Source organism: Nothobranchius furzeri, chromosome 17 (genome assembly GCF_043380555.1).
Source record: "Nothobranchius furzeri strain GRZ-AD chromosome 17, NfurGRZ-RIMD1, whole genome shotgun sequence".
Lineage (NCBI taxonomy): Eukaryota > Metazoa > Chordata > Actinopteri > Cyprinodontiformes > Nothobranchiidae > Nothobranchius > Nothobranchius furzeri.
In genome coordinates, this window is record NC_091757.1 from 25,121,792 (window position 1) to 25,143,460 (window position 21,669).

The window sequence follows — 21,669 nt, forward strand, 5'->3', positions numbered from 1 at the left end:
AAACTGGAAGCAAAATGAGACATTTGGCAGCACAAAAAACTTGTCAAACACTATTTATTATAATAATTGTAGGCAGACAGAGCTGATGGAGGTTCTCAGTCATCGAAGGATGGCTGAAGGCTTTCCAGGAACAGGAGATGTGGTGTTTTCTCTTCTCTCTCTATTCTGCTATTTGAGCTGATAGGTTACAGGTGTGTGAGGACATCCTCATGCTGTCATAACCAGATGACAGGAGTTATCAGGTGATCAGCCAGGCTAATGATGACATGCAGAAAGAAAACAAATCCAGGACAGTGTACAGTAATAACAATAATATGTGGTGTTGCTCACCTTATGTGCTCTTATAGTGCATTAACGTGTGCCTGCCTCATGGTGTAGAGTCCATATTTTTCTGAGTGTCCTGCAATAATAAAGGTTATTAGATAATTTACTTTTAATAGCAAAGAACAAAATATTTAATGTAAAAGTTATTTACCAGGAGAATCAGCTCACACGTCACCACCAAGTGTCACAGGGGCAGAATCAGTAGCCTCCTTCATGATGTCATGATGTAATCACATACTTATTTAATTGTTAATATCTTAAAAATTCTGAAATGTTTTAATTTTTTTTTACCTTGAACAGTTCACTGAGCTTGCACTGTCACTGAGGTGGAAGCTGGAATCAACAGCAGACACCTCACATCTTGGTCTTTTCAGGGGGTGTGGACGCTGCTCTGGGACTTTCTGGAAGATGAATTTCCGTCATGGTCCCTGTGTCACAAGACACACAGCAGCTGGGAGCTCTAAACTGGGTGGCTATGTAAAAACAAAGAAGCAGCACATTTATAAATGTTTAAAAGAGCATGTAACAATAATCTGTAAAACAAATTAAAACTAGGTGATAATAAAATGTTTACATAGACGATTATTAAAAATAATTCAACTTTGCTACGCCGGTAAGGCTTCACGTCAGCCTGGACAAGTACATTCTTGCAGACTACTAGATCAATCTGACAGCCATTGTCTTGGGTAGATTTAGCCTGAAAAAAAATAGAAGCACATTGTTGTTGGAGTTTATAAAGTCAGATAATATACAAAATAAACTGTCCTATATAGGCACTTTAAAACATTCCTAGTGTGTGATCATTATTATAACGTAAAAGTCAGTCACATATGATGTGGAGAGCCTGAAATGCGACCTCCTGAACAGAATTCCTTACAGAACCGGGTCACGCTGTGGTGTAAAGCTGGATTTCACGCCGTATTGCTGTCTGTCAACTAGTGATGCGTTAGTTAGAGCCACTGTTAGCAGAATTACCGACTGACACAAAAGCAACCCGAATTTTCTCCGAGCCTGACAGTTATAGACATGTGGACCGTTTCGTCGGCCAGGGCTTCGAGATATGTTCCGATTCACCGCTGATTCTAACCTTACATCCCGTTCCACATTTTGTGAACTTGACAAATCAGCCCGAAGGCAGTGCAGACTGATATTAGCTAAATTAAAGAGCAAGTAACGTCTAAATTAACTTTTTTTTTTGCTGATGAACTGTATAAATGAGTGTCTAATAGTGTTTTAAATGTGTGTATTCATTATTTTAGCATTTTGGTGCATTTTCTTTAAAAATTAAAAATTCTGCCTAAATACCACAGTATAGCTCCACCTTCAGCTTAAAACATATAATTTGACTCATTTTTAATACATTTTAGCCAATGGCTAAAGAGTAAGATACTACGTAAACCAGTAGAGTACTACGTAGCAGCTCTCTGTCAAAGTTATAAAAGGATCGAGCGTCTCAGCCACGCCTTGTGGCGAGTTGGGAGTTGGATTTGCAAGCGAGTGTAGGAGGTTAGCCGTAGCTCAGCATTAGCATATAGCATTAGCATATCCTAGTCTCTCCTCCTTGAACCGTCACCTTATCGTGGTGGAGGAGTTTGAGTGCCCTAATGATCCTAGGAGCTATGTTGTCTGGGGCACTTAGTGCCCCTGGTAGGGTCTCCCATGACAAATTGGTCTTAGGTGAAGGGTGAGACAAAGAACGGTTCGAAGGATCTTTCATGGCGGTTAAAACGAAGAGTCGGAGTACCCGGCCCGGAGGGTTACCGGGGTCCCACCCTGGAGCCAGGCCTGGGGTTGGGGCCCGTGAGCGAGCGCCTGGTGGCCGGGCTTTCGCCCATGGGGCCCGGCCGGGCCCAGCCCGAACCGGATACATGGGCTCGTCCAACTGTGGACCCACTACCCGAAGGAGGAACATGAAGGGTCCGGTGCAATGCGAATCGGGTGGCAGACCAAGGCGGGAGCCTTGGCGGTCCAATCCCCGGACAAGAAAACTAGTTTTTGGGACATGGAACGTCACCTCGCTGGCGGGGAAGGAGCCGGAGCTTGTGGCAGAGGTTGAGCGGTACCGGCTAGATATAGTCGGACTCACCTCGACACATTGCATTGGCTCTGGAACCCGAGACCTGGAGAGGGGTTGGACACTCTACTTTGCTGGAGTTGCTCCGGGTGAGAGGCGGAGGGCTGGGGTTGGCTTTTTGTTAGCCCCGAGACTCTCTGCCTGTGTGTTGGGGTTTACACCGGGGGACAAGAGGGTAGCTTCCTTGCGCCTTCGGGTCGGGGAACGGGTCCTGACTGTTGTTTGTGCTTATGGGCCAAATATCAGTTCAGAGTACCCACCCTTTTTGGAGTCCCTGGGACGAGTGCTAGATAGTGCTCCATCAGGGGACTCCATTGTCCTGCTGGGGGACTTCAATGCTCACGTGGGCAATGACAGCTTGACCTGGAGGGGTGTGATTGGGAGGAACGGCCCACCTAATCTGAACTCGAGCGGTGTTTTGTTATTGGACTTCTGTGCAAGCCGCAGTTTGGCCATAACGAACACCATGTTCGAACATAAGGATGCCCACCGGTACACTTGGTACCAGGGCAGCCTAGGTCACAGGTCGATGATAGATTTTGTAGTCGTATCATCTGACCTGCGGCTGTATGTTTTGGACACCCGAGTGAAGAGAGGGGCGGAGCTGTCAACTGATCACCACCTGGTGGTGAGTTGGATCAGATGGCAAGGGAACATGCCGCGTAGACCTGGCAGACCCAAACGCATAGTGAGGGTCTGCTGGGAACGCCTGGCAGAAGAACCTGTCAAGACGGTCTTCAACTCCCACCTCCGGCAGAGCTTTGACCATGTCCCGAGAGCAGTGGGGGACATTGAGTCCGAGTGGGCCTTGCTCCACTCTGCGATTGTCGAGGCGGCTGTTGCTAGCTGTGGTCGTAAGGTGGCCGGTGCCAGTCGTGGTGGCAACCCCCGTACCCGCTGGTGGACACCAGAGGTTCGGGGAGCCGTCAGGCTGAAGAAGGAGGCCTACAGGGCGTGGCTGGTCTGTGGGTCTCCGGAGGCAGCAGACAGGTACCGGATAGCCAAGCGGGGTGCAGCAGTGGCAGTTGCCGAGGCAAAATCTCGGGCGTGGGAGGAGTTTGGTGAGGCCATGGAGAAAGACTATCGATCGGCTCCAAAGAGGTTCTGGCAAACTGTCCGGCGCCTCAGGAGAGGAAGGCAGCAACTCGCTCACACTGTTTACAGTGGGCATGGGGAGCTGCTGACGTCAACTGAGGCTATAGTCGGACGGTGGAAGGAATACTTTGAGGAGCTCCTCAATCCCACCAATGCGCATTCCGAGGAGGAACCAGAGCTGGGAGGCCTGGGGATGGACTGTCCGATCTCGGGGGCAGAAGTTGCTGAGGTAGTCAAACAACTACACAGCGGCGGAGCCCCGGGGGCGGATGAGGTTCGTCCTGGGTATCTCAAGGCTATGGATGTTGTAGGGCTGTCATGGTTGACACGTCTCTACAACATTGCGTGGTCATCGGGGGCAGTTCCTAGGGAGTGGCAGACCGGGGTGGTGGTCCCCATCTTTAAGAAGGGTGACCTGAGGGTGTGTTCCAACTATAGGGGGATCACACTCCTCAGCCTCCCTGGAAAGGTCTACGCCAAGGTACTGGAGAGGAGGGTCCGATCGATAGTTGAATCTCAGATAGAGGAGGAGCAATGTGGTTTTCGTCCTGGCCGTGGAACTGTGGACCAGCTCTATACCCTTGCAAGGGTGATGGAGGGGGCATGGGAGTTTGCCCAACCAATCCACATGTGCTTTGTGGATTTGGAGAAGGCTTATGACCGTGTCCCCAGGGGCACCCTGTGGGGGACGCTCCAGGAGTATGGGGTGGGTGGCTTTCTGTTAAGGGCCATTCAGTCCCTTTACCAGAGGAGCGTGAGTTTGGTCCGCATAGCCGGTAGTAAGTCGGACCTGTTCCCAGTGAGGGTTGGACTCCGCCAGGGCTGCCCTTTGTCACCGGTTCTGTTCATCACTTTTATGGACAGAATTTCTAGACGCAGCCGTGGTGTGGAGTGTGTCGAGTTTGGTGGCAGGAGAATCTCGTCTCTGCTTTTTGCGGATGATGTGGTCCTCCTAGCTTCATCCAGCTCTGACCTTCAGCTCTTGCTGGGTAGGTTCGCGGCCGAATGTGAAGCGGCTGGGATGAGGATCAGCACCTCCAAATCTGAGACCATGGTTCTCGACCGGAAAAGGGTGGCTTGCCACCTCCGGGTCGGGGGAGAGGTCCTACCTCAAGTGGAGGAGTTTAAGTATCTCGGGGTCTTGTTCACGAATGAGGGTAGGAGGGATCGGGAGATCGACAGGCGGATTGGTTCGGCGTCTGCAGTGATGCGGAAGCTGAGCCGATCTGTCATGGGGAAGAGGGAGCTGAGCCAGAAAGCCAGGCTCTCGATTTACCGGTCGATCTACGTCCCAATCCTCACCTATGGTCATGAGCTTTGGGTAATGACCGAAAGAACGAGATCGCGGATACAAGCGGCCGAAATGAGTTTCCTCCGTAGGGTGGCCGGGCTCAGCCTTAGAGATAGGGTGAGGAGCTCGGACATTCGGGAGGGACTCGGAGTAGAACCGCTGCTCCTCCGGATCGAAAGGAGCCAGTTGAGGTGGTTTGGGCATCTGGTCAGGATGCCTCCTGGACGCCTCCCCGGGGAGGTGTTTCGGGCATGTCCTGCCGGCAGAAGGCCCCCGGGTCGACCCAGGACACTTTGGAGAGGTTACATCTCCAATCTGGTCCGGGAACGCCTTGGGGTCCTGCCGGAGGAGCTGGTGGACAAGGCCGGGGAGAGGATGGCCTGGAGCTCCCTAATTGGGATGCTGCCCCCGCGACCCGGACCCGGATAAGCGGAGGAAGACGAAGACATCCTAGTCTTTAGCATAGCTTTTAGTGTTATACATACTTATTTAGTGTTAGCTTGGCTGTTGGATATTGTAGTTTAGTTAGTGTTTGGCTGTTAGTGTTATTAGGAAAGTAGTTCGGGTTTAGTGCTCCATATCGTGTTAGCATGGTGAGATGGTTGCGGTATGGTTGCGGTGGCTCTGTGGGCATTTTATCCGCGATTCTGCACGTCTCCGTTTGAAGAGGGAGGCCGTGCCCACCGTGGCTCTTCCGCGATTTAGATGCAGCCCACCGACTCTGCTCCCCCACCACGGCAGGCTCCAGTCTGAGGTGAGTCAGCTAAATAAAGTTTTGACATCTTCTAAAGACAATTCCCTACCTAAATGCAAAGTCCGAGAGACGTGGTTCACTTCATTTAGCTAGTCAGTCGGTAATTCTGCAACAGTGTCTCTAACTAACGCAGCACTATTTGACACACAGCATTACAGCGTGAAATCCAGCTTGTTCTGTAAGGAATTCTGTTCAGGAGGTCGCATTTCAGGCTCTCCACATCATATGTGACTGACTTTTACGTCATAACAACGATCACACACTAGGGATGTTATAAAGCGCCTATATAGGAGATTCTTTTGTATATTATCTGACTTTATAAACTACCAACAACAATGTGCTTCTATTTTTTTTTTCAGGCTAAATCTACCCAAGACACTGGCTGTCAGACTGATTTAGCTGCAAGAATGCACTTGTCCAGGCTGACATGAAGCCTTACCGGCGTAGCAAATGTGAATTATTTTTAATAATCTTCTATGTAAACATTTTATTATTACCTTCTAGTTTTAATTTGTTTTACAGATTATTGTTACACGTGATTTTATGCTCTTTTAAACATTTATAAATGTGCTGCTTCTTTGTTTTTGTACATAGCCAGCCAGAAGAGCTCACAGCTGCTGTGTGTCTTGTGACACAGGGATCATGATGGAAATTCATCTTCCAGAAAGTCACAGAGCAGCGTCCACACCCCCTGAAAAGACCAAGGTGTAAGGTGTCTGCTGTTGATTCCAGCTTCCACCTCAGTGACAGTGCAAGCTCAGTGAACTGTTCAAGGTAAAAAAATTAAAACATTTCAGAATTTTAAAGATATTAACAATTAAATAAGTATGTGATTACATCATGACATCATGAAGGAGGCTACTGATTCTGGCTCTGTGACACTTGGTGGTGACGTGTGAGCTGATTCACCTGGTAAATAACTTTTACATTAAATATTTTGTTTTTGCTATCAAAAGTAAATTAACTAATAACCTGCATTATTGCAGGACACTCAGCAAAATATGGACTCTACACCATGAGGCAGGCACACGTTAATACTTATAAGAGCACATAAGGTGAGCAACACCACAGATTATTTTTATTACTGTACTGTCCTGGATTTGTTTTCTTTCTGCTCATTAGCCTGGCTGATCACCTGATAACTCCTGTCATCTGGTTGTGACAGCATGAGGATGTCCTCACACACCTGTAACCTATCAGCTCATCTGGCAGAATAGAGAGAGAAGAGACAGCACCAGATCTCCTGTTCCTGGAAAGCCTTCTGCCATCCTTCGATGACTGAGAGCCTCCATCAGCTCTGTCTCCTGTCTGCCCACAATTATTATAATAAATATTGTGTTTGACAAGTTTTTTGTGCTGCCAAATATCTCGTTTTGATTCCAGTTTTGATATTTTAATGGATATTTATAAATTACATTAATTAAATTATCACATTGTCGCATGTTTAACTAGCTCTATTGTGATGAATTAAACTAGCACCTCACTGTTAAAAGCTTGTTTTAATTTCAAGCATGTTTAAGTATTTATGGACATGAACAAAAATAGGAAATATATCAATTGAGATTTATTTAATTAATATAAGAAATAAGGGGGAAAGAGTCATTGAAAGGCACATTCTTCTGGAAGCTCCTGATCCTGACGACACCAGCAGAGACCACCTGCAGACACCAGAGGACCTAGAACCGAGAGCAGCGGTTATTAGTAAATAAAGAAATCAGGGCAGTTTTAGTGGGCTGAACACATTACAGAATAATTTTCTCATGGGGTATTTTCATTACTTTCTATGCAGCAGATTGTAACTTGAGCCCAGGGCTCCTAGAGAGCTGCTATCCAGCACGTTTCAGTGGTTTTCCTGCTTTAACAGGTTGGATTAGCTGTTAAGCAGCTCAGCTATTTGTTGCTGATTAAAACCAGGTGTGTTGAAGCAGATAAACCTCTAAAACAGGCTGAATACTAGCTCTAGGGCCGTGGAGCAAAACCCTGCAGCTAATCTGATGCTATGGCTAACGGCTATTTACCATTCAGAGGTGGTTCTGTTGGGTCGGTTCCGGTAATTTCAGGCAACTCACAAGCTCAAAACAATAAGGCTCAGGTCCGCTTGTCTCCTCCAAATAGACTTGGTCCCTTTCTTCTTGAGTGTCTGGGTAAGGAGGGGGAGAAACGTCCTCCACTTCTAATGACTGCTCAGAGTGAAGGGAGCTAGCATCGTCTAGTTAGCCGTCGTCTTCGTCACTGCCGCGGCTCCGCCCTCTCGGTCCTCCAGGCAACGCCTACTAATGTTGCAGTTTTTAAAATTGATACGTGGGTGGAGTAGGACTCCGAGGGGGCAGTTACAACTTCTTTAAGTGAACCACGTCTCTCAAACTTTGCATTTAGGTAGGGAATTGTCTTAAGAAGAAGTTAAAATTTTTTATTTTGCTTACTCACCTTAGACTATATCCCGCCATGATGGGGGAGCAGAGTCGGTGGGCTGTATCTAAATTGTGGAAGAGTCACGGTGGGCACGGTCTCCCTCTTCAAATGGAGACGTGCAGAATAACCCAGTTCAAACTCCATCATGTTGGCGAAGGAATCGCGGGTAAAATGCTGGTTGCAAACTACAGCACCAGGCGGGAGCTGACTGTTTCCCAGTACACTGATAGCGCGCAATCACTGGCGCCTAATTTCTAAGTCCAGTGGAAAGGAGTGCAACCCCACAGAGCCACCGAACCCAGTGTATTCAAACAGACTCAAACTCTATGTTTTAAGCTGAAGGTGGCGCTATACTTTGGTATTTAGGCAGAATTTTAAATTTTTAAAGAAAATGCACCAAAATGCTAAAATAATGAATACACACATTTAAAACACTATTAGACACTCATTTATACAGTTCATCAGCAAAAAAAAGTTAATTTAGACGTTACTTGCTCTTTAAAAGTGTGTACATTTTCTTCATAATTTGCAGCTTAATGTTTTAACTGCTAATGCTTTGTCACAACAATCAGACAGAAAGTTCTGTCTGATTGTATCCTTGAGGTCAAGCAATGGCTAGCTGACAACTTCCTCCATCTCAATGACTCCAAAACTGACTTAATCGTTTTCAGTCCTAACAGTATCACGGCAACTCAACAACCTGACCTCAACTATCTCTCACCTAATGTATCCTTTGTAATCTCCAACCTTGGAGTAAAAATGGACCAGGCTCTGAAGATGGATGCCCAGGTCAATAACACAGTTAAATCATGTTTTTACCAACCAAGACGCATCTCAAAACTAAAGCACATCCTGAGTGTACGTCTTCTGAAATCGGTGGTCCACACTTTTATCACCTCAAGGCTGGATTACTCCAACTCCTGCTTATATGGCATCAGTAAAGCAGCTCTTTCTAGACTTCAGCTGGTCCAGAATTCAGCAGCTAGGTTGCTGACTGGAGCTGACAGAAGACAACACATTTCTCCAATTCTGAAATCTCTCCACTGGTTGCCCGTGCAGTTCAGGATAAACTTCAAAATTATGCTTCTCACTTACAAATCCTTGAACCATCAAGCTCCTCCATATCTGTGTGAACTTGTCCATTACTACAACCCGCCGCGTGCTCTCAGGTCTGAAGATAAGCTCCTCCTAGCTGTTCCCAATGCACGTTTAAAAAGCCGTGGAGAAAGGGCTTTCTCTGTCTGTGCACCGAAGCTGTGGAACGCATTACCACTGCTAGTGAGGCAAGCACCAACAGCTAGCATTTTTAAATCACGCCTGAAAACTCACTACTTCAACCTAGCTTATACAACATAATTATAGACCTCACTGACATCTGCACTGTTTATAAATGGACTCCAAAATTATCGACTTCCGTATTATTGAGGTTCTTTGTAAAATGTTTTTTCCTATTTTTATTTCACCCTGTGTCTTATTGATTTTTAGCTGTTATTTTGGGGAATTTTGTTGTATTTCCTTTTTATCTTTTATCTGTGTTCGACATGTTTATATAACGCCTGTTTAATTAACCAACATTTTTAGTGTACAGCGCCTTGTTTGGTTGTAATGCCTTGTGAATGCGCTTTATAAATAAAATTGGATTGGATTGGATTGGATTGGACAACCAAATAAACCGTTAAAGTTTTAAATTCAGGACTGACTTGGTAAAAAGGACTTGAGTTTTTAATTATTCTGAAATACATTGCCGACAAACAGTACCCTGTTATATGCTTTGTGTAGTTTCTGTGCTACATGTGCATAAATGACCTGAATGGATTCAATATAAAAGTGAATTGTTTTAGTGTAAGTAAACTCCAGAAGCTTGAACCACCTTAGACCATGGTCAGATCCTCCATCATTTGACTGAAGCATATGATGAAACAGCAACAGGGAACAAATGAACAGCTGCTCAGCAAATGTTCTGCACTGTTAGATCACACATGAATAATTGATTTCAGGTTAAAAATGAAAACGTTGAGTTCAGAGACCAGGTGCACAGCTGATTCAAATGGTCTCAAATTAAACATTTACTTTTAGAATGATCTGAAACGGATTTCTGTGCTTTAGGTGTGAATTGGAGCCCAGTGGGTTGGTTCTGGCAGTCTAGTCCAATTCTACTGGCTGGTTTTACATACATGGCATGTGCATGTCCTCCCACTTAGCCACTGGCCTTGTGATAAACTGGAAACTCTTAACTAGTTTTACAGAAACATGAATTCTGATCCGAGTTTACTGTGGGTTGGTTTAGGCCAGGATGACGTCTGTTAGAGAAGTTTGTGTTTCTTGGAGTCTGTTAACTGTGAGTCCTGCTTTATTTAGTGAGAAGGTGATTCTCTCTCTCTCAGTGATCTGTGCTCGGAGCGCTTTGTAGGATGAGAACTTGATTAGCTGTTTGTGGATTTGGCTGCTGTGAATCTCATTGTGACTTTCAGCATCAAGGCTGGGCCAATAAGCGGGCTAACTGCAAACCTCTGTTCTCATAATTGCACATCTGTTTCCCGTTGCTTGCTTCTGTAATTGCTTCCTCCTCGCTTGTCCCCATGGAGACGAGCTGCAGGTGATGGCGAGCAGAACCGGGACAAGGAAACCTGTGTGTGAGGACTGGGATGGATGTTTTGACAGCTTCTCTGGAGCACGGAGACAAATACAGTCACACAATATGCATGTGGAGCCAAAACGCCGTCATGTGTTGCACCATAGCACCACCCTGTGGCCAATGACAGAACTGCAGCCTGTGAAAATTGCCTAAAACTCAGTTTTTCTGTCACTCCTCTCATCTGACTATTTAAAAATATTTAAAGTAATGTATGTGTTTGTTTGTTTGTTTGTGTATGTGGATGTGTGTGTGTTTGTGTGTACATGCTTGCGTGTGTGTGTGTGAGTGAGAGAGAGATCACTAAGTTGTTCTAATTCTGTTCAGTTCAGTTTATATATATGTAGCACAAACTCACAAGAAGCATCTCAAGGCACGACACAAAGTAAACATTCCAAATGAACTTTCTAAACAGTGCATTGAGTTAATTTCATTGTGCCAATTGGTAAAACATTTTCTATGTAAAAAAGCTGAGCAGTTTGCATCGAGTCACTGACTTGTAATGTCAGAGACTTTACAGCAATCCTCATACAAAGTAAGTATGTAGCAACAGTGGGGAGGAAAATTCCCTTTTAACAGGAAGGAACATCCACAGGATACTGGATACGTATAAGCAGCCGTCCGTCATGACTCACTGGGAATTGAGAAGACAGAGCAGACACACAAATAATAACCAGATGAACTAGTAGTAGCACATCCTATGTTAAATAAAGTAAAATGTTATTATCAGGAGAGGGAGTGTATTCAGTGGTTGGCAGCAGTGTGCCAGCTGATGATCCTTTCCAGGAGGCCACCACAGCTCAGCAGAAAACCGGTGTAGCTTCTTCTGGGGAGAACAACACTTAGAGAGACATCTGTGGTAACAGAAAATAGCATAATGTGGAAAGTAATTAGTAGGGATGAGCCGGATACTCGTTTCAGACGAGTATCCGGTACGGATAAAGCATTTTTGACGAATACGAGCATGACACGAGTAAACCTCGTGAATATCTGTAATCGTGCTGAAGGAAAATCCTCATTGGATAACTGACTGTCTTCACGCTCTGTGATTGGCCAGTCACATAGAGCGCCCGCCCCTCCTTGCACACAAAACTCTCTAGCCGGCCGGGAGTGCAGTCCATCTGGCTCATCAAGTAACAACATCATGTAACATTATCAAGTAACAATATCAAATAACCACATAAAGTAAAAACATCAAGTAAAAAATCAAGTAACAACATCAAGTAACATCAAAGGGTAATATCATCAAAAAAAACATCAAATACCAACATCAGGTAACATCATCAAGTTGCAACATCAATTAACAATATCAGGTAACAGTGCATTAAGTGCCCACCATAGTCTTAAGACCTGTGTTTAACGTGCCCAAGCCCATACTTTTGAGAGCACCATGTGAGCACCTGTGTGTGTACACGCGCTTGTTTATTTAAGGTTTCTCTAAAGGAGCGTCCAACAGAGAGTGTGAGGGACCACAGATCTGCCCCCCAAAGTTGCGCAGGAGATGGGGGGAGCTCAAAGTCTCAGAGATCCAGGCGCTGCCCCAGAAAACAGGAGCCCCAAGGAGACTGCAACCAGAAAGGCCCCCGCCCCCCTCGAGAGGCACAGAGGATCGTCCCGGGGGGCCACAACCAGCAGCCGGCAGAGTCCCGGGAGACATCAGCGGCAAGCCCACAGGCCCGTCCGCAGCCTCCCACCCCCTAGCCGGCCGAGCCCGGGACCCAGCGACCCGGGACCCAGACTCCACCAGGCAGCCACCGGGATCTATCAGGCAGATGCCAAAATCTTAAACCCCCAGATCCGGTTGCCACAAACACTCAGGCAGACCAATTTATTATAGTGATTCTTCAGTTAAGCAATGTTGATTATATATTTTTTCATCAAGTTGACGCAGTGATAGCTAGATCTTGTTGTATTGTTGTTGTGTCCCTTTTTTTGTCCTTTTGCTTTTTTTTTTTTGTCTTTTTCTGCAGGTCTAGAAGCAGACTCTTGTTCATTGTTTATTTTTGTGGACCCCCCCCCCCCCCCCCCCTCCCCACCTTTTCTTTTCCTTTCTCTTTCACATCTGTCTCCGTGTCTGGTTGGAATTATAAAGCATTCAACAACAATAACAATAAAGTTTAAAGTATCAGGCATGACATTACAAGCAAACGCTTTGATGCTCCACCTGAGAGTAAATCTGTAAGGCTTGTCACCAGCATTCAGACATCAATTCTGCTTGCTTCACAGCCAGACAGGACACTGTAAATTTAAAAAAATAAAAAATAAATAAACAATATCAGGTAACACCATCAAGTAAAAACATCAAGTAACATCATCAAGTATCATCATAATAATGTGACATGAAGTGACAGGATCAGGTAACAAGTACAGAAAAAAGCATCAAGTAAAAACTTCAGGTAACATCATCAAGTAAAAAAAAATCATATAACAACATAAAGTAACAACACCAGGTAACATCATCAAGTAACAACATCACGTAACATCATCAAGTAACAACATCAAATCACCACATAAAGTAACAACATCAAGTAAAAATATCAAGTAACAACAAAGGGTAACATAATCAAAAAAAAACCTCTAGTAACAAAATCATAGACCATCATAAGGTTGCAACATCAAGTAACAACATCAGGTAAAAACATCAAATAACCACATAAAGTAACAACATCAAGTAAAAATATCAAGTAACAACAAAGGGTAACATCATCAAAAAAACATCTAGTAACAAAATCATGGAACACCATAAGGTTGCAACATCAAGTAACATCAGGTAACAACATCAGGTAAAAACATCAAGTAACATCATAGTGTGACAACATCAAGTAAAAACATTAAGTGACAAGATCAGGTAACAACAGGTAAAAATTTTAAGTAAATAAATCAGGAAACATCATCAAATCAAAAAATTAAGTAACAAAATCAAGTTACAATATCAAGTAACAACATCAGGTAATTAAATGATGCAACATCATCAAAAAACCACAAAGTATCAACATCAAGTAAAAAAAATCAAGTAACAACATCAAGTAACAACAAAGGGTAACATCATCAAAAAACATCTAATACCAAAATCAGGTAACATCATCAAGTTGCAACATCAAGTAACAATATCAGGTAACAACATCAGGTAACACCATCAAGTAAAAACATCAAGTGACACGATCAGGTAACAAATACAGGTAAAAACATCAAGTAAAAACATCAGGTAACATCATCAAGTAACAACATCAGGTAACATCAAGTAACAACATCAAGTAACAAAATCATGTAACATCATCAAGTAACAACATCAAATTACCACATAAAGTAACAATGTCAAATAACCACAACAAGTAAAATAAATCTAGTAACATCAAGTAACAACAAAGGGTAACATCATAAAAAAACATCTAGTAACAAAATTATGGACCACCATAAGGTTGCAACATCAAGTAACAACATCTGGCAATTAAATCATGCAACATCATCAAGTAACAACATCAAGTAGTATGACCAAGTAACAACTTAATGTCACTACATCAAGTGACAACATCAAGAAACAACATCAAGTGGCAACATCAGGTAATAACAGCAATTAACAACATCAGGTAACAAAATGATGTAATATTATCAAGTTGCAACATCAAGTAACAACATCAGGTAACATCATCAAGTAACAACATCAAGTAGCACCATCACGTAACATCATCAAGTAACAACATCAAAAAACAACATCAGGTAACATTGGGTAACAAAATCTTGAAACACCATTAACAACATCAAATATCCACAATAAGTAACAACAGCAAGTAACAACATCAAGTACAAAAATCAAGTAACAACAAAGGGTAACATCATCAAAAACATCAAATACCAACATCAGGTAACATCATCAAGTTGCAACATCAAGTAACAATATCAGGTAACAACATCAGGTAACACCATCAAGTACAAACATCAAGTAACATCATAATGTGACAACATCAAGTGAAAACATCAAGTGACACGATCAGGTGACAAAATACAAGTAAAAACATCCAGTAAAAACATCAGGTAACATCATCAAGTACTAACATCAAGTAAAAAAAAAATTCATATAACAACATCAAGTAACAACATCAGGTAATTAAATTACACAACATCATCAAATAACCACATAAAGTACCAACATCAAGTAACAACATCAAGTTTAAAAATCAAGTAACAACATCAAATACCAACATCAGGTAACAACATCAAGTTGCAACATCAAGTAACAACATCAGGTAAAAACATCAGGTACCACCATCAAGTAAAAACATCAAGTAACATCATAATGTGACAACTTCAAGTGACACGATCAGGTAACAAAAACAGGTAAAAACATCAAGTAAAATCATCAGGTAACATCATCAAGTAACAACATCAAGTAAAAAAAGCAAGTAACAACATCAAGTAACAACAAAGGGTAACATCCTCAAAAAAAACTAGTAACCAAATCATGGAACACCATAAGGTTGCAACATCAAGTAACAACATCAGGTAATTAAATCATGCAACATCATCAAGTAACAACATGAACTAACAACATCAGGTAACATCATCAAGTAACAACATCAAGTAGCACCATCACTTAACATCGTCAAGTAACAACATCAAAAAACAACATCAAGTAACATAATTGGGTAACATTGGGTAACAAAATCATGAAACATCATTAAGTAACAACACCAAATATTCACATTAAGTAACAACATCGAGTAAAAAAATCAAGTAACAACAAAGGGTAAAATCATCAAAAACATCAAATACCAACATCAGGTAACACCATCAAGTAAAAACATCAAGTAAAATCATCAGGTAACAACATCAAGTAAAAATAAATCATATAACAACATCAAGTAACAACATCAGGTAACATCATCAAATAACAACATCAAATAACAACATCAAGTAACAACATCAAAAAACCACATAAAGTAACAACATCAAGTAACAACATCAAGTAAAAAATCAATTAACAACATCAAGTAACAACAAAGGGTAACATCATCAAAAAATATCTAGTAACAAAATCATGGAACACCATAAGGTTGCAACATCAAGTAACAACATCAGGTAACAACATCAAGTAACATCATACTGTCACAACATCAAGTAAAAACATTAAGTGACAAGATCAGGTAACAACAGGTAAAAACATTAAGCAAATAAATCAGGAAACATCTTCAAGTAACAAAATTAAGTAACAAAATCAAGTTACATCATCAAGTAACAACATCAGGTAATTAAATCATGCAACATCATCAAGTAACAACATGAACTAACAACATCAGGTAACATCATCAAGTATCAACATCAAGTAGAACCATCACGTAACATCATCAAGTAACAACATCAAAAAACAACACCAAGTAACATAATCGGGTAACATCGGGTAACAAAATCATGAAACATCATTAAGTAACAACATCAAATATTCACATTAAGTAACAACATCAAGTAACAACATCAAGTAAAAAAATCATGTAACAACATCAAGTAATAACAAAGGGTGACAACATCAAAAAACATCAAATACCAACGTCAGGTAACACCATCAAGTAAAAACATCAAAGAACATCATAATGTGACAAGATTAAGTGACACGATCAGGTAACAAATACAGGCATCATCAAGTAACAACATCAAGTAAAAATAAATCATATAACAACATCAAGTAACAACATCAGTTAACAACATCAGATACCATCATCAAGTAAGAACATCAAGTAAAGCCATCGCATAACATCATAAAGTAACAACATTAAATAACCACAAAAAGTAACATTAAGTAACAATATCAAGTAACAACGAAGGGTAACATCATCAAAAAAAATCTAGTAACAAAATCATGGACCACCATGAGGTTGCAACATCAAGTACCAACATCAGGTAATTAAATCATGCAACATCATCAAGTAACAACATCAAGTAGTATTATCAAGTAACAACTTAATGTCACTACATCAAGTGACAACATCAAGAAACAACAGCAATTAACAACATCAAGTAACAACATCAGGTAACAAAATAATGTAACATTATCAAGTCTCAACATCAAGTAGCAACATCAGGTAACATCATCAAGTAACAACATCAAGTAGCACCATCACGTAACATCATCAAGTAACATCATCAAGTAACATCAAAAAACAACATCAGGTAACACTGGGTAACAAAATCTTGAAACATCATTAAGTAACAGCATCAAATATCCACAATAAGTAACAACAGCAAGTAACAACATCAAGTAAAAAAATCAAGTAACATCAAGTAACAACAAAGGGTAACATAATCAAAAAAAACATCAAATACCAACATCAGATAACATCATCAAGTTGCAACATCAAGTAACAATATCAGGTAACAACATCAGGTAACACCATCAAGTAAAAACATCAAGTAACATCGTAATGTTACAACATCAAGTGAAAGCATCAAGTGACATGATCAGGTGACAAATACAGGTAAAAACATCCAGTAAAAACATCAGGTAACATCATCAAGTACTAACATCAAGTAAAAAAAAAAAATTCATATAACAACATCAAGTAACAACATCAAGTTTAAAAATGAAGTAACATCAAATACCAACATCAGGTAACATCATCAAGTTGCAACATCAAGTACCAATATCAGGTAAAAACATCAGGTAACACCATCAAGTAAAAACATCAAGTAACATCATAATGTGACAACATCAAGTGACATGATCAGGTAACAAATACAGGTAAAAACTTCAAGTAAAATCATCAGGTAACATCATCAAGTAACAATAAATCATATAACAACATCAAGTAACAACATCAAGTAACAGCAGCAGGTAACATCATCAAATAACAACATCAAGTAAAACTACCATGTAACATCATCAAGTAACAACATCAAATAACCACATAAAGTAACAACATCAAGTAACAACAAAGGGTAACATCATCAAAAAATATCTAGTAACCAAATCATGGAACACCATAAGGTTGCAACATCAAGTAACAACACCAGGTAGCAACATCAAGCAACATCATACTGTGTTAATAATAGTTACTACTAAATGATCACAAGAGAACATATAATCATTGGTAATGTGTGTGATGAGAACCTGACTCTGCAGTTCATTAGACACTCCAGATGTTCCTGTTATCTGCTGCTCACCCCTCCTCTCGGGTATGGTTTTTCTGCACACAGCGTGAGAATAGGTTCCTGTTTTCTGCTGAGATAGTGGCCGCATCCTGTTTAACCATATCTCAAGGCTGCAAGTCTGCTGTTTAGAGGATTGTTCAAACTTAACCTTGTACACACATGTGACCTCTCCCTGCTTGAGTGAATAAATCTAGCCGTCTCAAACTGAGAGATCAGAACACTTCTGGCAGCTGCTGAAGCAAGACGGTAGACCTTGCATGAGAGCTGTGTGTTCTCCCTCTGCAGCTGTGAATCTTACTTTGACTGTTTTTTTGACTCCAACATCAACTCAGAAGCAAACATCTTTTTCTCCAATCGCTCCGAACCTGTCTTGGTCTTTCAGGACCAACAACTTGGTGTCAAGAACAGGATTTTTCCTCCAAGAAAAGGGGCAATTGGAGACCATTCGACTCTCACCTGGTGAAAAGGATCCAGACACACCCAGCCGCGGCTCAAAAAAGGTAAGCAGACCTTTTAATTCTTCTCATTGGACTTATTCAAAAACATTTGTGTCTTGAATTCCTAGTAACTAAGGTCCTAAATTTTGCTCAAGTTTATGTTGGAAAATTCATAGGTATATAGAAAAAGGTCCGGGACCTAACGAGACTCCAGTCTCTGGTTTTGCTGACCAAATATTCATCGACGGATGGATAAAATATAACCGGGTTATATTTAAGCAGGGTTGAAGGCCCTGGGGACTGGGGACCCCTAAATTCCACTTAAGGTCTGGGATCTGACAAAATTACATTTTCCTTAAAAGAGACGAGTATATGAGGAATATGATTTAGTTAAACACAATCTGTATGAATGCCGAGCTTCAGTCAATTCTGTCGGTAAAACAGATAGAGCTGACTGAATAACTTGGATTACACAATAAGGGGGCATAATAAACTCTGGGAGTAGTGTATGCCTCTTTGAACTAGAAACAACATTTTTGGGCCTTTAAAGGTACCAAGTAACTGTTAAAAGTAGCACATAAATATACAAAATACACAAAGAACAGCAGAGTAGGGAATAGTTGCATGAGCGGTACACCATTATGAACCGCAGATAAGAGGGTAATGAATGAATGTGTAACTAACTCTATGAACAAAGTATAGTACTAACCTTAAAGTGAGAACAATACAGCACGCCCTTGTGGATTCACAGGTAAGAAATTCCCACCTGGAAAGGTAGAAGCGGAAGTTACCACAACGGTTTTTCAGTGCTGTCTAACAAACACCAGTGATTAGAGTTCCCTAGGAGCTGAGACCTCACTGGTCCAAATTGCCACCAACAAAAATCCAAGTCACAACATGGAGGGTGAAATCGATCAAGAAATGACCGATGATGGGTGGGGTCCTAACGAGGTTTTGAGCTCTCTGGGATAACAGTTAGCCTGTGTAGAAACAGTACTTAATGCCACCAATGACCCAGCTACAGCGACAGAACAAAGAAAATTGTTAAGAAAGACAGCGGAGAAGTTGTTAATGAACAAATTTGGGGATTAAAATCGACTCAGCACTTAATCTTGACACTCATGTAAATACAGTGGTGAGGTCCTGTTTCTTTAACCTGAAAAGACTATCCAGGATTAGGCCTCTGCTGTCCAGAGCTCATCTGGAGTCTGTGTTGCATGCCTTCGTCCTGTCTCGGCTGGACTACTGCAACGCTCTGTATGCTGGTCTGGCCCAGTGCACGGTTGCACGGCTCCAGTTGTCGCGTGCCCGTCCCATTTACCGGTTCCCTTAAAACCCAGTTCCGTTAGAACTTATGAGACGGTGCATCCATCAGGGTTCGAGGGGATGTCGGCGAGTATAATTGTACTAGATCCTGGTTTGGACCATCTAATTAGAATCTTGTCTTTTATTTTAAAGGTGAAATGACTTGCACGAATAGCCAGCCCCAGAGTACTACACTTCTTTTAAACTCGTTACCTTTTGGTTAAGATACTAGAGAGAAGTCTGGAGGCAAGCCAAGCATCTCAGCAATTGTTTGGGTTACCCGGAATTAATTGCGCCTCTAAAAGCTTATGTGGGAGGTTGGTAACTATAAAATGATTTATGCTAGTTGATCAGGCTATCATAAGTTTATCAATTTATTCATTTATCCAACCTTCCAGCTGATTAGAGACTTTTTCAACCTGCAATCAGAGCCAAAATAACCTCGAATATTCTGCTTTTATCGCCCTTAAGACAACTCGTTACTCGCAAGGAGGGGGAAGTTAAAACTTCTCTTATCTTAAGGTTTCTTTATATTATTCTATTATAAACTGTAAAGTAAGTCCCGATAATTCAGAGACCGATCATCAATATGCTTACCTCTGTGCAATTTATGGCCAGGGCTCCAAACGTGAAGCTTTAGAGAAAACCTGAAAGAATCAGGATTATGTTTCTTTTTCAAAAAAGGTTTATTACAAAATCAAAATACAAAAATGGGTAAATAAAAAACAACTGCTATCCCCCAAGGAGGAATTAGTTCGAAATGATTAAATAAGAGTTAGTTTACACCAGCTCTTGTCTTCTCAGAATCTCCCCAAAACTCTCCCAAATCTCCTCTTCCAAGAGTCCTCCCTCTAAGCTCTGCTTCTCTCCAAAAAACTGCCTGTCATCCCCCATCCAGGGGGACAGGGGATGACCCCTCCAAGCCTGTTCTGTCTCTTCTTGTCGCCTGCCCCAGCTGCTGTCGAATCTCCGAATCTATCTCTCTGCTGTTCAGAGCTGTTCTTATATACCCTTCCTGGGCCAGCTTAAGGTCATGGGGTCATTTACCAGATACACACTTTGTAGCTCAACACAAAAAATTTGGTGTCATTTTCACTACATGCAGCATTCTTCTTAACACAGGTCATTACATCATCTTTTGCAGCATTCTTCAGTTTCTCTCCAATGTTCCCGAGAGGGCTTCTGGATCTGATGGGCTTGTCTTCACTCTGTTCTCCTCCAATCCCATCTTTCCAAGCCAGGGGTGGGGCAAAGAGGTTGGGTCAGTCTCCTGACCTTTGTGTGACCCTTGTTTCTGACCACAGTTTTTTGACCTGCAGCACAGCTCCTGTCGGCTGGCTGATTTTGCTCGCACAAGCCAGTCCAGTGTGGCTCACCTTTTGACCCCGTACTTGCCACTGTCTTTGGCATGTGGGGACTCGCAACATCCCCCATGCGAGAAAAATCTAGCCAGGGGACTGCAACAGCCTTCTTTGGGGTGGGGCTGCCTCCTCCTCTGGATCATCTTCATCTCCAGTCTCAGACCCAGAGTCTGACTAGCTCAGAGTCCAGACACACACCATCATCATCATCATCACTCACTTCATTCTCTGAAGAACCAGATGTTTGTTCATGAGGGTTCAGATCTGGGTTCCTGCTTCTCCACCAGTTTCTACTGCCATCTGGTCAGCTGAGCTGCTGGTTGGAACATCTCAGTCTCCTCCTTCAAGCAGAGACTCTCCCTCCAGACTGGAGACATTTTTTACTGCAGAGCTTCAAATATTCTCCTCACACACCTGAACAGCAACAAGCTAACTCTGCTTGCAGCTGCAGGTGGGAAGCTTACGCTAAAAACTATAAAGTGTGGCAAGGTGGATTAATGAGGGCCCGGGCGGGATTCAATCCCGAGACCTCTGGGGTGGGAGTCATACGCTCTAACCACTCAGCCAAAGGGACATCCCCCTAGCCAACTGGCCAGGGCGCATTATCAATCAAGACATTGTGACAGAATGCTCACACTGTCACACCTTCCCCCCTCTTTCCACAAGCGTGTCCTCGTACTCCCGCTCAGGGTGCCACAAACTTCACATCCACGGACCTACTTGACAGTACTACATGGATCCTGCCAACAACACCAAATGTGGCAAGGTTAAAAATGCTTACGCCTTATTAGTGTAGCTGTCTGTCAGGTCAGAATCATACAGAGCTGTTAGTTCAGGACTCTCC

At 42.3% G+C, this 21,669-nt stretch overlaps 1 long non-coding RNA gene across 2 annotated transcripts; it reads left to right on the forward strand.

The window, feature by feature from the left end:
* The first annotated feature begins 5,832 nt into the window (after positions 1-5,832).
* LOC129154828 (uncharacterized) lies at positions 5,833-6,785 on the forward strand. Of its 2 annotated transcripts, XR_008560035.2 has the most exons (4): positions 5,833-6,312; positions 6,393-6,450; positions 6,525-6,593; positions 6,661-6,785. It is a non-coding gene; the product is annotated as an uncharacterized lncRNA (long non-coding RNA). The 2 variants fall into 2 exon arrangements; XR_011517057.1 differs by having other exon boundaries at positions 6,393-6,593.
* The last annotated feature ends 14,884 nt before the right edge of the window (positions 6,786-21,669 follow it).